At 40.1% G+C, this 13,216-nt stretch overlaps 1 protein-coding gene across 1 annotated transcript in view; it reads left to right on the top strand.

Moving 5' to 3' along the window:
- The window catches only part of NEDD9 (neural precursor cell expressed, developmentally down-regulated 9), a 124,637-nt gene extending 116,337 nt beyond the window's left edge, over positions 1 to 8,300 (top strand). Inside the window, exon 8 of the transcript XR_004989727.2 lies at positions 8,273 to 8,300. The gene's annotated coding sequence lies outside the window, so the exon portion shown is untranslated. The remainder of the gene's footprint in view (positions 1 to 8,272) is intronic.
- Positions 8,301 to 13,216: the final 4,916 nt, after the last annotated feature.

Raw genomic sequence — 13,216 nt, 5'->3', positions numbered from 1 at the left:
TGTAAGTAGAGGCCTTTCTGACTCTCAGCATTCACTTAGGTGCTCCTACCCCTCCATTGCCTGAGAGAAGCAGGCCAGTTCCTTGGTCACCAGAATTTAGAGCCACTAGGCCACATCCGACTCTAAGAGAATTTATTTATTGATAGTGCACCCTCTATAAACCATAAGGTAGACTTGATGCTTAGGGTAGCTATACTGAGCCCATTTCATCTTTACAACGCTGTCTGGACAACAATCCTGCATACACAGCCCACCACTCAGCACAGCATCCATTCCATAGTCTGTCCCCTTGCGCCTGCTGGTGTTGGCACAGCACAGACATACCACAAGCCACCTGATTCATCAGAGGGCAAATAAAATACTTCCTGCCTGGTGAGAAAAATGCATTCACATATTACCAAGTCAAGAAACCTGCTATCACCCTGGCTAGTGTGGCTCAGTTTGGCTGAGTATCATCCCATGCACTGAGAGGTCACCGGTTCAATTTCTGATCAGGGCACAAGCCTGTATTGCCTGCTGGATCCCCAGTGACGGGGAGATGGGGAAGGGGAAAGTGCAGAAGGCAGCCGATCAATGTTTCTTATTGATATTTCTCTTTCCCTCTCTCTCAAATCAATAAAAAATATAAAATAAGAAAGAAGCACACTATCTATAGTCAATCCAGTTCTTATTTAGTGCTTTTATTCCAGCCTATTTGAAAACATTTTTATTTACAATATATGCTTTAACAGAATTAAGCTTGCTTGTTTTAAACAACCAAATCATTGGAACAGGACAAGATTGAAAGAGAAGAATGTGTGATCTCAGTATCAGTGAAACTTATCATAGAAGGTGCTTTTCACAACAACCTCTATTGTACTTCTCAAAGTTCTGCTCTGCCAAAATAGGATTAAAAGTTGTATTGTGATATGATAAGTAAATGTGTAGGGAGGAAGGGGATTGCTGAAAATCGACAACACTTGAAAAGTATAAAAGTGTGTCCTTGAAGATTTCATTGTAAATGTGTCATGAGGAGATGACAGATTTGTTCTAAGTGGTGACATTTCATGTTTGTAAAACCAAAATGTTCAATCTGTATACTCGCTTTGTTATTGTGTATGTAGAAGCTATTTTAAATCATTAAATTGTTTATATCTGTGTTTTCATAGCCACTGGGTTTTCTTTTTCATATTTCCTTATAAAAATTAAATAGAGGCTTATTTTGGCACTCCTAATACAAAGTCATTTTATCGATACCATAGATCTGGATTTTTTAGGAAAATCAAGTTGTGTATATTTTTATCGTTTGTCACTTCAGAGTGTATTTGCCTTTGAAGAAAAATCTGGGATCTGTTAACATTACCAAACCCAAATATCTTAGTAAGGCTTCTCTTCACCAGAAAGCCTGTACTTTTAAGGAAAGGATGATTTCTGCTATACTATGAATGATGCCATTCATGTGGTTTTAGAATCAAAGGAAAATTTTCCATTCATTCTGGAATAGACCTAAAGAAAAATTTTTAAATAAACTATTAGATTAAATAAAGATTTATAACCATGTAAATTATTCTTACTATTTAGACTGCTCTTTCACTCAGGTATCCTACTGAGATTTATAGGTAAAGTATTTAAATATACCTTGTATCACTTGCCCACATTTATAAACATTAATTGGTTTTGGGAAAAAAAATGATGCTTGAACAACTAGATCACACACAAAAATTAACTCAAATAGATCATAGACCTAAATGTAAAACCTAAGACACTGGCCAAGTAGCTCAGTTGGTTAGAGCATCATCTTGGTCAAGGTTGTGGGTTCAATCCCCTGTCAGGGCACATACAAGATTCAGCCAATGAATGCATAAATGAGTGAAACAACAAAGCAATGTGTATTTTTTCTCTTTCTCCATTTCTCTCTCTCTCTCTAGTCAATAAATAAAAATAAATTTAAAACAACACGCTAATGCTTCTAGAAGTAAACAAAGGAGCTCAAGGAAGCTGTTGGGAATAATGAAAAGCCTATTTGTTGTGTTATTTTTAACTGCTCCATTAAGTGAATTAAAACAACAACAACACAGTTCTTTATTGTTGAAAGTATTACATATGTCTCCTTTTTCCCCCCATAGATGCTCTCCAGTCCGCCCCCTCCCCCACCCCAAGACCTCACCACCCCACTGTCTGTGTCCATGGGCCATGCATATATGCATACAAGGTCTTTGGTTGATTACCTCCCACCCTCCCATCCTCCTCCGACTTCTTTCTGAAATTCCGCACTCTGTTCCATGCTTCTATGTCTCTGGATACACTATGTTCATCAGTTTATTTTGTTACTTAGATTCCACATATGAGTGAGATAATGTGATACTTGTCTCTCTGACTGACTTATATCACTTATGATACTCTCAGATTCCTCCATGGTGTCTCAAAGAGTAAGAGATTCTTCTTTTTTATAGCTGCATAGTATTCCATGGTATAAATGTACCACAGCTTTTTTATCCACTCAACTACTGATAGGCAGTTGGGCTGTTTCCAGATCTTAGCTATTGTAAGTTATGCTGCTATGAACATAGAGGTGCATGCATTCTTACTGATTGGTGCTTCAGGTTTCTTGGGATATATTCCTAGAAATGAGATCACTGGATCAAATGGTAGTTCCATATTTAATTTTTTAAGAAAATTCCATACTGTTTTCCATAATGACTGCACCAGTCTGCATTCCCACCAGCAGTGTAGTAGGGTTCCTTTTTTTCCACATCCTCCCCAGCTCTGTCACTTGTTGATTTGTTGATGGTAGCCATTCTAAGAGGTGTGAGGTGATACATCATTGTCATTTTAATTTGCATCAGTGACTCTGAAAGTTTTTTCATGTGTCTCTTAGCCATTTGTATGTCCTCTTTAGAGAAGTGTCTATTTAGGTCCATTGCCCATATTTAATTGAATTTTTTGTCTTCTTTCTGTTAAGTTATATGAGTCCTTATATATTTTGGATATTAACCCTTTATCAGATGTATCACTGCCAAATATATTCTCCTATACAATGGGCTCCCTTTTCATTTTGTTGATGGTTTCTTTCGCTGTGCAGAAGCTTTTTATTTTGATGTAGTCCCATTTGTTTATTTTCTCCTTAGTTTCCTTTGCCCTAGGTCCTAGGAGATGTATCCATAAGCATATTGCTATGAAAGATGTCTGAGAAAGAGCAGGCAAAGTGGGGCAAGATGAGTAAAGACAATAAAAGGGTAAAAGGAAGAGAAGGAGGAAGGAAGGGAGAAAAGGGACAGCAAGAGGAAAGGGCAGAGGTCGGGAGAGCAAAGAAGAACAGAGAGAGAAGAGGCAGCGGGAAGACATAACAAGAGTAATCAGAAGAGTTAGTGAAACACTTTATGACATCAAGAGATGTAGATTTTAAAGCAATATTTTCTATTCTTTGGTAGTCTAGTTTCTTGAGAAATTAGATTGTTAGTTGATATGTTGTGTTGTCATTTTGGAAAGTACCACTATTATGAATGGTTCACCTGGAGCGACAATACTCATGAGCATATTAAAAGCTCTACAAAGCTTTTCATTGAAGAATTCTGTCTTGTCCACTGTTTTCTAAAACTTTTTTTACCCTAAGATCTGGTCTGGGATGTTCAGATAGTTTGTCTTCGTCTCCCTCCCACCACAGAAGAATGAGGCCTGCTAAAGAGGCTCATATCACAGAATTGTGTTTGGTCTCACCCTATTTATCAAAGTCAACACTTCTACCTTTAATAGCCCTCAAAAAGGGCAACAACAAAAAAGGTAGTGTGCTGACTTTTATCTCAGCATTTACTATTATCGTTCTGTAAAACAAATTCTTCTGTAGTTCTTATGGGGGGCTGGGGGTGGGACAGCCCATACCTCACAACATGATTTAAGTCATCTCCCAACAACTATAATTAAGAACACTGAGTTAACAGAAAGGGCATCGTATTTTGTCTCCTTGTGGACAATTTTCCAGGGAGACTAGAGTCAGCAAGGAATAATGTTAAATGAAAACATACCCCTAATTTTCTCTGGTCGGCCTGGCAGTTAGGATACCATTAGACACCAGACACCACCTCTCCCTCCCCGAGCACTTACCATCCAAAAGTGGTTTGTGAGTCTCCTTTATGACCCTGGGAGCTTAGGGCTTTTCAGACTTGCCAGGGCCCTTTGTGACTTACACTCCTAGTAAAGTTGAGGTCTCTATGAACAATGGTTGTGAATGGACATTTAAACATTGGTAAGAGGAGCAACCACTCCAGAGACTTGCAGTGTTGAAATAGCAAGACAGAGGACTGTTGTGGGTGCATTTTCTTGAGGATGTACAATTGCAAATGGACAATTAATTAATATTGTCCTTGTCCTTGGGCAGTTATTTCCACCTATCTGTCTAGACATCCAATCAACACCAGAAAGGGCCTAAGATTTGACAAAAGGAGGTTTTAGTTGAATAATGGCCCCTCAATCCTGTTTGCAAAAGGAAAATAAACACCACAGAAAACAAAAGGTCTGCAAGGAACTTTGGGAAGAGGGCTTGTAGGGTCCTGTCCTGCAAAGGGAAACTTTCTAGAAAAAGTAATCAGGCCCCATGGCTCACAAAGGAGAGTGGACGTGTGTGTGTTTACACTTCCCAGCTGGCTGTTCTTGTTGGAAGAGGCCTGCAAGCGCCCTTTGTTTCCCTGCCAGTGCAAATGGCCAGCACCCCGTTCACTCCAGTTAACAATGACTTTATCTGGACACCACCCAGGGTGGTTTCAAAGCTTTTCCTTACCTCACACCTGTCAGAATGGCTACCATCAACAAATCAACAAATGACAAGTGTTGGTGAGGATGTGGAGAAAAGGAAACTCTCCTACACTGCTGGTAGGACTGCAGACTGGCGCAGCCACTGTGGAAAACAGTATGGAGTTTCCTCAAAAAATTTAATATGAAACTGCCATTGACCCAGGGATCCCACTTCTAGAAATATATCCTAAGAGACCCTAACCACCAATCAGAAAGAATGCATGCACCCCTGTGTTCATAGCAACACAATCCATAATAGCTAAGATGTGGAAACAGCCCAAGTGCCCATTAATAGATGAGTGGATAAAAAAGCTGTGGTACATTTACATTTACACCATGGAATACTGTGCAGCAGTAAATAAGAAGTATCTCTTACCCTTAAAGACAGCATAGAGTGACCTGGATAGTATTATACTAAATGAAGTAAGTCAGAGAAAGACAAGTATCACATGATCTCATTCATATGTGGAATCTAAGTAATACAATAAGCTAGTGAACAAAATAGATCCAGAGACATAGAAGCATGGAACAGACTGTTGAATCTCAGAGGGAAGGCAGGGGAAGGTGGGTGGGTAGGAAGAGATCTACCAAGGAACTTGTATGCATATACACATAACCCATGGACACAGACAATAGGATAGTGAAGATGAGGGCAGGTGGGCCATAAGAGGTCATTGGGCGGAGAGGGAGGGATAGAGACATATATAATACTTTCAACAATAAAGATTTAAGGGGGGAGGGGGAGAAAGCACTTTGCTCATGAAAGCAGAGTTCACGTGGGAGCCTGCAGGATAGCTGCCAAAGCACCCCCTTCTGGTCTGGGAGGGAAACAAAAGGCCCAGGAGGACAATTTGGTTTTTATAATGTATTTTTCCACCAACCTGACTAAAATGAGACTTAAATATAGACCTTGCTTAATGTTGTATTTATAATAATAAAAGGGTCATATGCTAATTAGACCAGATAGCTGAAGGACCTTCCAGACGAAGCTGGGGCTGCAAGAGCCAAGCCCCTTGCATGAATTTCATTCATTTGGCCTCTAGCTTTTTAAATAATTTTCAAGTGCTCTATGAACATGTAGCAGCACCATTATTTCATTGTCCGCATATCTCCCTATTCTTTTGTGTATTTCAGACCTAGAGCATATTGAGTTCATCTTCTCCATCTCTTAGCCTGGCTTACACAGGAGCACAATTTATGTTTGTTTACTGGCTAACTGACCAGTCAATAAATAAATGAAACCATACCCAAACTCCCCCACTCATCCCACATTGTAAGAGCCCCTTAAAACAAAAGGATTTTGCAGGATATCCTTAAAGATAACAAATGAAAACTGAAATCCCTCCAAAGGGTAGGATTTAGACTGCCCCATAAGCCGCTGTTGTATTTTTCACTTTATACAAGTAATTTTCCATCATTTTCTTTACAATGTCCTTTTTTGTTGTTGTTGGATGACTGTGATTTCTATGCCCACAAGTTCCTGAGGTTGGATTTCATGTTTCAGAGCTCCCTGTGGACACAGCTCCAGCACACGGCCTTGTGACATTCGTGTAACTAAACCAAATCCTCTGTCCCTGGATTAAGAACCCATGGTTTTGGCCCTAGCCAGTTTGGCTCACTGGATAGAGCATCATCGGATTAAAGGGTCCAAGGTTTGATTCCAGTCAAGTGCACATGCCCAGATTGTGGGCTTGATTTCCAGTAGGAGATTTTTCTCTCATCATTGATATCTCTCTCCTTCTGCCTTTCTCTCTGAAATCAATAAAAACATATTAAAAAATAAAAAAAAATTTTAAAGAATCCATGGTTTTGGTTAACTGTGATGTTAAATCAACCCATATGCTCTCTGCACATGACTCAACCCTTTTGTAACTTCCTTATCTTGAAACTCAAATTGTTAGCACATTACATTTACAGACCTTTCAACCATGGTGCCTACAAGTAAAATAACAATTACCAAGAAAATTGACAAAAGGCTTAATGTAAGAAAAGCTTTATTACCAATAAGCAAATTATAGGCTGACCTGTTTAAACATCAAGAAATCCTTTGTTTCTCCCAGATAATTGATAAGATTTTTGCCATAGACATGAGATTTTTGTAACTAAAACTGATCATGTTTTCCCTTTTGCCTTTTACTTCCAAAAAAATCAGAGACAAATTTAATACCCAGTGTCAGAAAACTATTTACTAGTAGTACCTGATGGCTTGAGTATCTGGCTTCTCACTTTTCTCTTTATCTAATCTTTTCTACTACATTATTCTCTGTTCTCCCCTTTTTAGACTTATGTGCTTGTGTGAACTATTTTGGGCAGGTAAGAGCTCAGAGTTTCGTGGGAGTGTAAAGAAGCATGGGCTCTGCTTCTCCTTCTGCCCAGTCAAGATATTCCCTAAGGAATGGGCTGGGCCAATCTCACTGGGCTCATAGCTATTCTCTCCTGTAGTGCAGGTCCTCTGGCAGGTGCTGGGGTGGGACAAGATCTTCTATCGGCTACTTCTCACACCCTAAGTCAAACTTTTCTTACAACGTTTCCCAGGCCTGGGTGGGGAAGAGTCCACATTTCCATTTCTGCTACTGTCAATCTCCCTTCAGAGAACTAACACTGTTTACTGAAATCAGGGATCAGACAAATTTTGACATATTTGACCCTCAAAGATAGTGTTAATGGTTAATATCTCATTCCTTTTTCTTTCAGGAGGCACCTCAGCCACTTTATTATTTTTTTAGATGCAAGCTTGACCTATCAGTGCCTAGAGACATCCAAGCCCAAATGCTCTACCTGAGAGCAATGTCTGAGCCCTAACAAACAACCTTTCACATCAGTAAGCTCCATAACTTAAAGATGTGCAGACTCTCCAGCTGCAGCCATGGGGGAGAGCATAGAAGGAGGGAACTTCCTTGAACCCTAACAGACATACACTTCTCCCTGTGACTGGTGCTTCCAAATGGCAAACAAACATCCTTCAGTCTTCCCAGAGATCTCCAATTAGTTGTCAGGGAAAAAGAGTAATTATATGGTGGCAAAATCAACACCACCAGTGAGGCACAGGGGACATCACATGCCTCCAGAAGTGAGACCCTGACATGGTTTCAGCATTCAGCATCACCTAAATAATGCTGAATTTCCTTACCTGATCATGATGAAACATCAGACAAATACAAAGTGAAGACTGCTTCATAAGTATCCTATTTAATAAAAGCCTAGGTGGCATCATGCATGACATCATCACAAGATGGCCACCACAAGATGGCCAGTAGGAGAGGGCCAGCAGGGGAGGGCAGTTGGGGGTGATCAGGCCTGCAGGGGAGATGTTAGGCATCAATCAGGCCATCAGTACTGTATTATGAGTCAGATGTCTGACTGCTGGTTTAGGTCCAATCCCTGTGGAATCAGACCTAAACCAGCAGTCGGACATCCTCCAAAGGGTCTCAGATTGGAGAGAGTGCAGCTTGGGCTGAGGGACACACCCACCCCCATGCACAAATTTTGTGCACCAGACCTCTAGTGTGTGTGTGTGTGTGTGTGTGTATGTGTGTGTATGTGTGTGTGTGTATATTTATATAGATATAGATATAGATATATAGATATATAGATATATAGATATATATCAATACATATATAGATATATAGATATATATCAATAGATATATAGATATATAGATATATATCAATAGATATATAGATATATAGATATATAGATATATAGATATATAGATATATAGATTTTTTTTTACAGAAAGGAAAAGAAAAGGATAGATAGAAACATCAATAAAAGAGAAAGCAATCAGCTCCCTCCTGCACACCACTAATGGGGATCAAGCCCACAACCAAGGGAATCTAACCTAGGGCCCTTCAGTTTGCAGTCTGAAGCTCCATCCACTGATCCAAACTGGTTAGGGCTGCTTCTTCTATTTTTAAAGGAAGGGGGAAACATCTTCTGTAAGTATCAATGTTATACAAGACAAAAGAAGGCTCAGAATGTTTCCAGATTAAAGGAAGCAAGAGAAAACAAATTGAAATATCAAATCAATGCTGAATTTCATGAGTTCTCTGGTTCTGCACTGAAGTATTCTAGGGGGAAAGGCCACAGTATAGGCATGTGTGCTTCAGAAAAAAGATTTTGTGCCCTAACTGGTTTGGCTCAGTGGCTAGAGCCTTGGCATGCAGACTGAAGGGTCCCAATCAAGGGCATGTACCCTGGTTGAAGGCACATCCCCAGTAGGGGATGTGCAGGAGACAGCTGATAGATGTTTCTCTCTCATCAATGTTTCTATTCCTCTCTCTTCCTCTCTGTAAAAAAATCAATAAAATATATTTTTAAAAATAATTTTGTACATTGTTAACCAGTGCATTTCAGCAAAATGCTATTTTCATTCTTACAACTTTTCTGTAAGTTTGGAATTACTTCCAAATAAAAAGTCTTTAAAAGAAGAATACTCCAATCTTACCTATAAGGGGTTGGCTGTTTAGCTGTGTGGTCTTGAGCTATTTCACTCTCTGGAAGTCTTTATTTCCTCATCAGTAAAATGGGTATATTAATAATAGCTATGCCATGGGCTTGTTATAAGGCTTTAAATTACAAATTAGAACTTGTTGAGCATTAAGAACATGTTGTAGCCCACAGTCAGCATCATACTGAAAGGAGTTTTAGAGATAAAACAAGCAGGTCTAGGGAGTTTTCGGATTAAGAGGGTCCATGAGGGAGGACAGCCCAGGTGAGGGATTAGTGCTGCCAAAAGGCATATATTCACTGGGGGGGGGGGGGGGGGGGGGAGGTGCCACCGGATATGGGGAGAGAAAGACATCCATTCACAGAAGATAAGGAAAAGCCATGAGGAGAAAGGAAACAAACTTTCACTGAGGAGAGAGAAATGCTGACAAATGGGAGAAAGAGGAAAACAGATTCTCACAGGAGACAGAGAATCCTACCATTGAAGAAGGAGAGAAAGAGGGCGCCACTATGTGGGGTTTGAACTTGGAAGCAGTATAGTGACTGATCAGAAAGAAACAGGAGGATACAGAGAACTGCAGCCTTTATAAACCTTAGACAAAGGGAGCTTAGTGGACTATCCCCCTTGGAATCCCTTCCCTATGTGGGAGTCTGTATTTGCTTCCAATAAATTTCTACCCTTTTCATCTACCACCTTTTGTCCGTGGCTTCTTTCTTCAAATCCATCTGGACAAGGACCCGGAAAAGAAATCACCTTTGCATCCGGCTCAGGAAAACCACCGACTCACTACAACTGTTTGATAAATAATTTCTATAGTTCAGAAATTAAAAACAAGATGAACTCACAAAACAAATCTAAAATGTCCCCTTTGAGATCCATTGACTAAGTTAATATGTCAATGTTTTCATAGATTTAACATGACCTGTGTATTAATTGTTGGATGAACAATCAAACAGAGTTCATCAAGCAGAGTTAACAAGGTGGAGAGGCTTAAGCCCCTTGCGTAACTTTGCTTTTATAAAAGCAGTGAAATATATTACAAATCAGATACAGAATTGAAATAAACAGAAAAAGTAAGCACTCATTACTCTTCAGAACACATCTTTGAATATTACATTGAGTTTCCAAGACATAAAGGGGTGATAATATCCTAGATGGTCCAGCCTTGTACTAGGACACAAAGTAATTTAAAAAATCATACTTCCCATAGTTATGACTTATTTCAAACTTCATAGGAGAAAGCCTTATATCAAAGATTCAATTAAGGGAAAGTATACTATTTGGGGCTTCTATAATTTCTCCGGGAAGAAAGCAGAGTTGGGGCACTAAAGACTTTGGCCAGGAAAGCCTTCATCTCAGCAGGGCCTGAGCCAACACTGTCTCCAACCATTCCAGGGCTGCAGGACTCCTGAAGAAGCCACCTGATTGGTCCTGGAGGTTCCAGAAAAAATGACCACCTATAGCATTCCAGGTGGGTGTCAGTGCCTTCAACCTAGCAAACCAACGTGACTGCAGCATGGAGGTAATGATGAATATTCATTGTGGATGACATCAGAGGTGTGCAGCTCAACAATCTGTGCTAAACTCTGTCCTGATCAAACCAGTCCACCAGGGAGTTGTGCATCTACAATGCACTGGGTTGGCCTCTCATATCTCACAGAATTGCTGTTACTCTTTGACTTGATACTGCAATCTCACCCTGAGGGACATGCTATAAGAAATAGCTTAGCTGTTCTGCTGTTGCAGTGATGGATTTTTATAGTTATTTTAAATAAGAAATTTATTTAGATAACAAGACACTTGACAAGAAAGGAAAGCTATGTATGATTCATTTCCTTTAGAGAAATTTATTCTGACTTAAAAACAGATTGCCTCCATGTACTAAATAAATAAATAAATAAAATTATAAAATTGCCCTTGATTTTAGAGTAATAAATAAAATATGTTGAAATTATCCAATCAAATAACGCCTGAATGTCGTCATTATTGTTTGTCAGGCAATGAGAATAAAATAATAATGACAGCCCTGGCCAGTGTGGCTCAGTTTGTTGAGCATCGTCCCATGGACCAAGAGGTCACAGATTTGATTCCAGTCAGGGGGTGTGCAGGAGGCAGCTGATCAATGCTTCTCTCTCACATCAATGTTTCTCTCTCCCTCTGCCTTCGTCTCTCTCTAAAATCAATAAAATCATATTTTAAAACATAACTTAATGATGTATAAAAATAAAATTCAAATGAGTATATAGTCTTTTTACAGAAACAGTCTTTTCCCCTTTCCTTTTGATGTCAATCAAATATATCAATGACCATTTAGTAAAAAAATAATAATAGTACAATAGGCCTGGTTGCATATGCCAGTTACTTTATGTACAGCCAAGGAAGGGGAGAAAGGGAAGGACTGGGTGGAGAAAACTTTATGTGTAAGATAGAGGGTTGTGTAATCAACTCGTGCTTTTCTGAGGATGGTTTTTGTCTGCGAGCTGGACGTGAAGCAGCACATTTGTGTTCTCATCCTTCATCTCCAACTTGCATGCAGGTGCATCTTTTTCATTGATTATCTGCCCATCAAATTGGAATTTGACCTGCCTCAGTGACAAACTCTGTTATTCCCATGAGGTTTTTTTATTCATTCAGGAGTCCTGGATTTCTTTTCATCTTCAATGGAACAACCTTTCCTGCCTCCTTCAAATGAATCTGTTCATTGTCCCCTGGGTTTTGCGTCATCCATGGCAAGCACTGGAGAGCCCTTGGTTGTTGAGTCATAAAAGAAGTGCCAGGTTTGCACCGAACACAAGCTGTACAGATGGCAGTGGAGGAGAAAGGAGAATGTACTGAGACTTTTGAGACTCTGGGGTAAACAAGTATCCCTTCATAAAGACCCCCTGAGAAATTTCTCTTGAGTCTCAGACCTAGAAAAGCTAAGCGCTCCTAAACAGCTATTTTGGTTGTGGAGGCCCAGGGCTTGGTTCTAGGCCTCCTTCTCTTCTCCAAAGGGAACTTACACAGCACTATCCACCTAAGGAGCTAAGGTGGTCGCTCTACATGCACAGTGTGGTTGCTCTCCCACACTGGCTGCCCTGCTCCCACACTGGCCCATGTATTGTACAATGTAATTACCACGCAGCAGCCAGGATAACTTTTTAAAAACATAAATCACATTCTGGTACCCGCCCACTCAGTGTCCTCCAGTCCACTTTTCCCTTTGACTGGAACCTTGACTTTTAAAGTCCTTCATACTCAACCCTGACCCCTGACCTCAGCTCAGACCATGCTCACCCTTCCCCCTCACTTTCCAACCACAGGAACCTCTTGACTGTACTAAAAACAAAAAACAAAAAAAACAAAAAACAGTCATTCCTTTGCACCATCCCCCAAGCCTCCCCTCTCAGATGGTCAAGCTCAGGCCTTTTTTTTGTCACCCAGAGCTCAGCAGTGTGACACCTCTCAATCCTGTGTCACCTCTCACCTTCTAGCACATTCACTTCCCTTAATCGTCTCAGAACCCTTATTGCTAGCTCTTATACTTCTTGCCTTTATTTCTCTGTCTACTTCCACCTAAAATATGATCCCACAGGAGGAGGAAATCCTCCCTGCCTTGCCCAGTGTTGTATTCTCAGAGCCAAATGGTGCCTGGAATGCAACATACACCAAAAATTTAGAGACTTGGTATCACGGGTGTTTCCTCACAGCTATGATCCCAGCACCTTCAGAGTCAAAGGCAAGGCCCATTTCTACTTGCAACAGATCTTGTGACATGCATTTTAGGGAAACATATGTTCTTACGGTTTTCTCCTTATTTTCCCCTTGCACTGATTTTCTCATCTTAAAAAAATAGTTACAAAGGGCTAAATGCTCTACTAAGCTATTCTCAACGCTTAATAAAATGTGGTGGCATAAATAAACCACATAGGTGACCTTTGCTAAATATTGCATGATAGAGTTCTATTGGTAACAAGAGGAATCAGTGCCCTCTGACATTCACCTACCACTGGCTGGTA

Source organism: Pipistrellus kuhlii, unplaced genomic scaffold (genome assembly GCF_014108245.1).
Source record: "Pipistrellus kuhlii isolate mPipKuh1 unplaced genomic scaffold, mPipKuh1.p scaffold_m20_p_2, whole genome shotgun sequence".
Classification (NCBI taxonomy): Eukaryota; Metazoa; Chordata; class Mammalia; order Chiroptera; family Vespertilionidae; genus Pipistrellus; species Pipistrellus kuhlii.
This window is presented reverse-complemented; position numbering and strand designations above follow the sequence as displayed.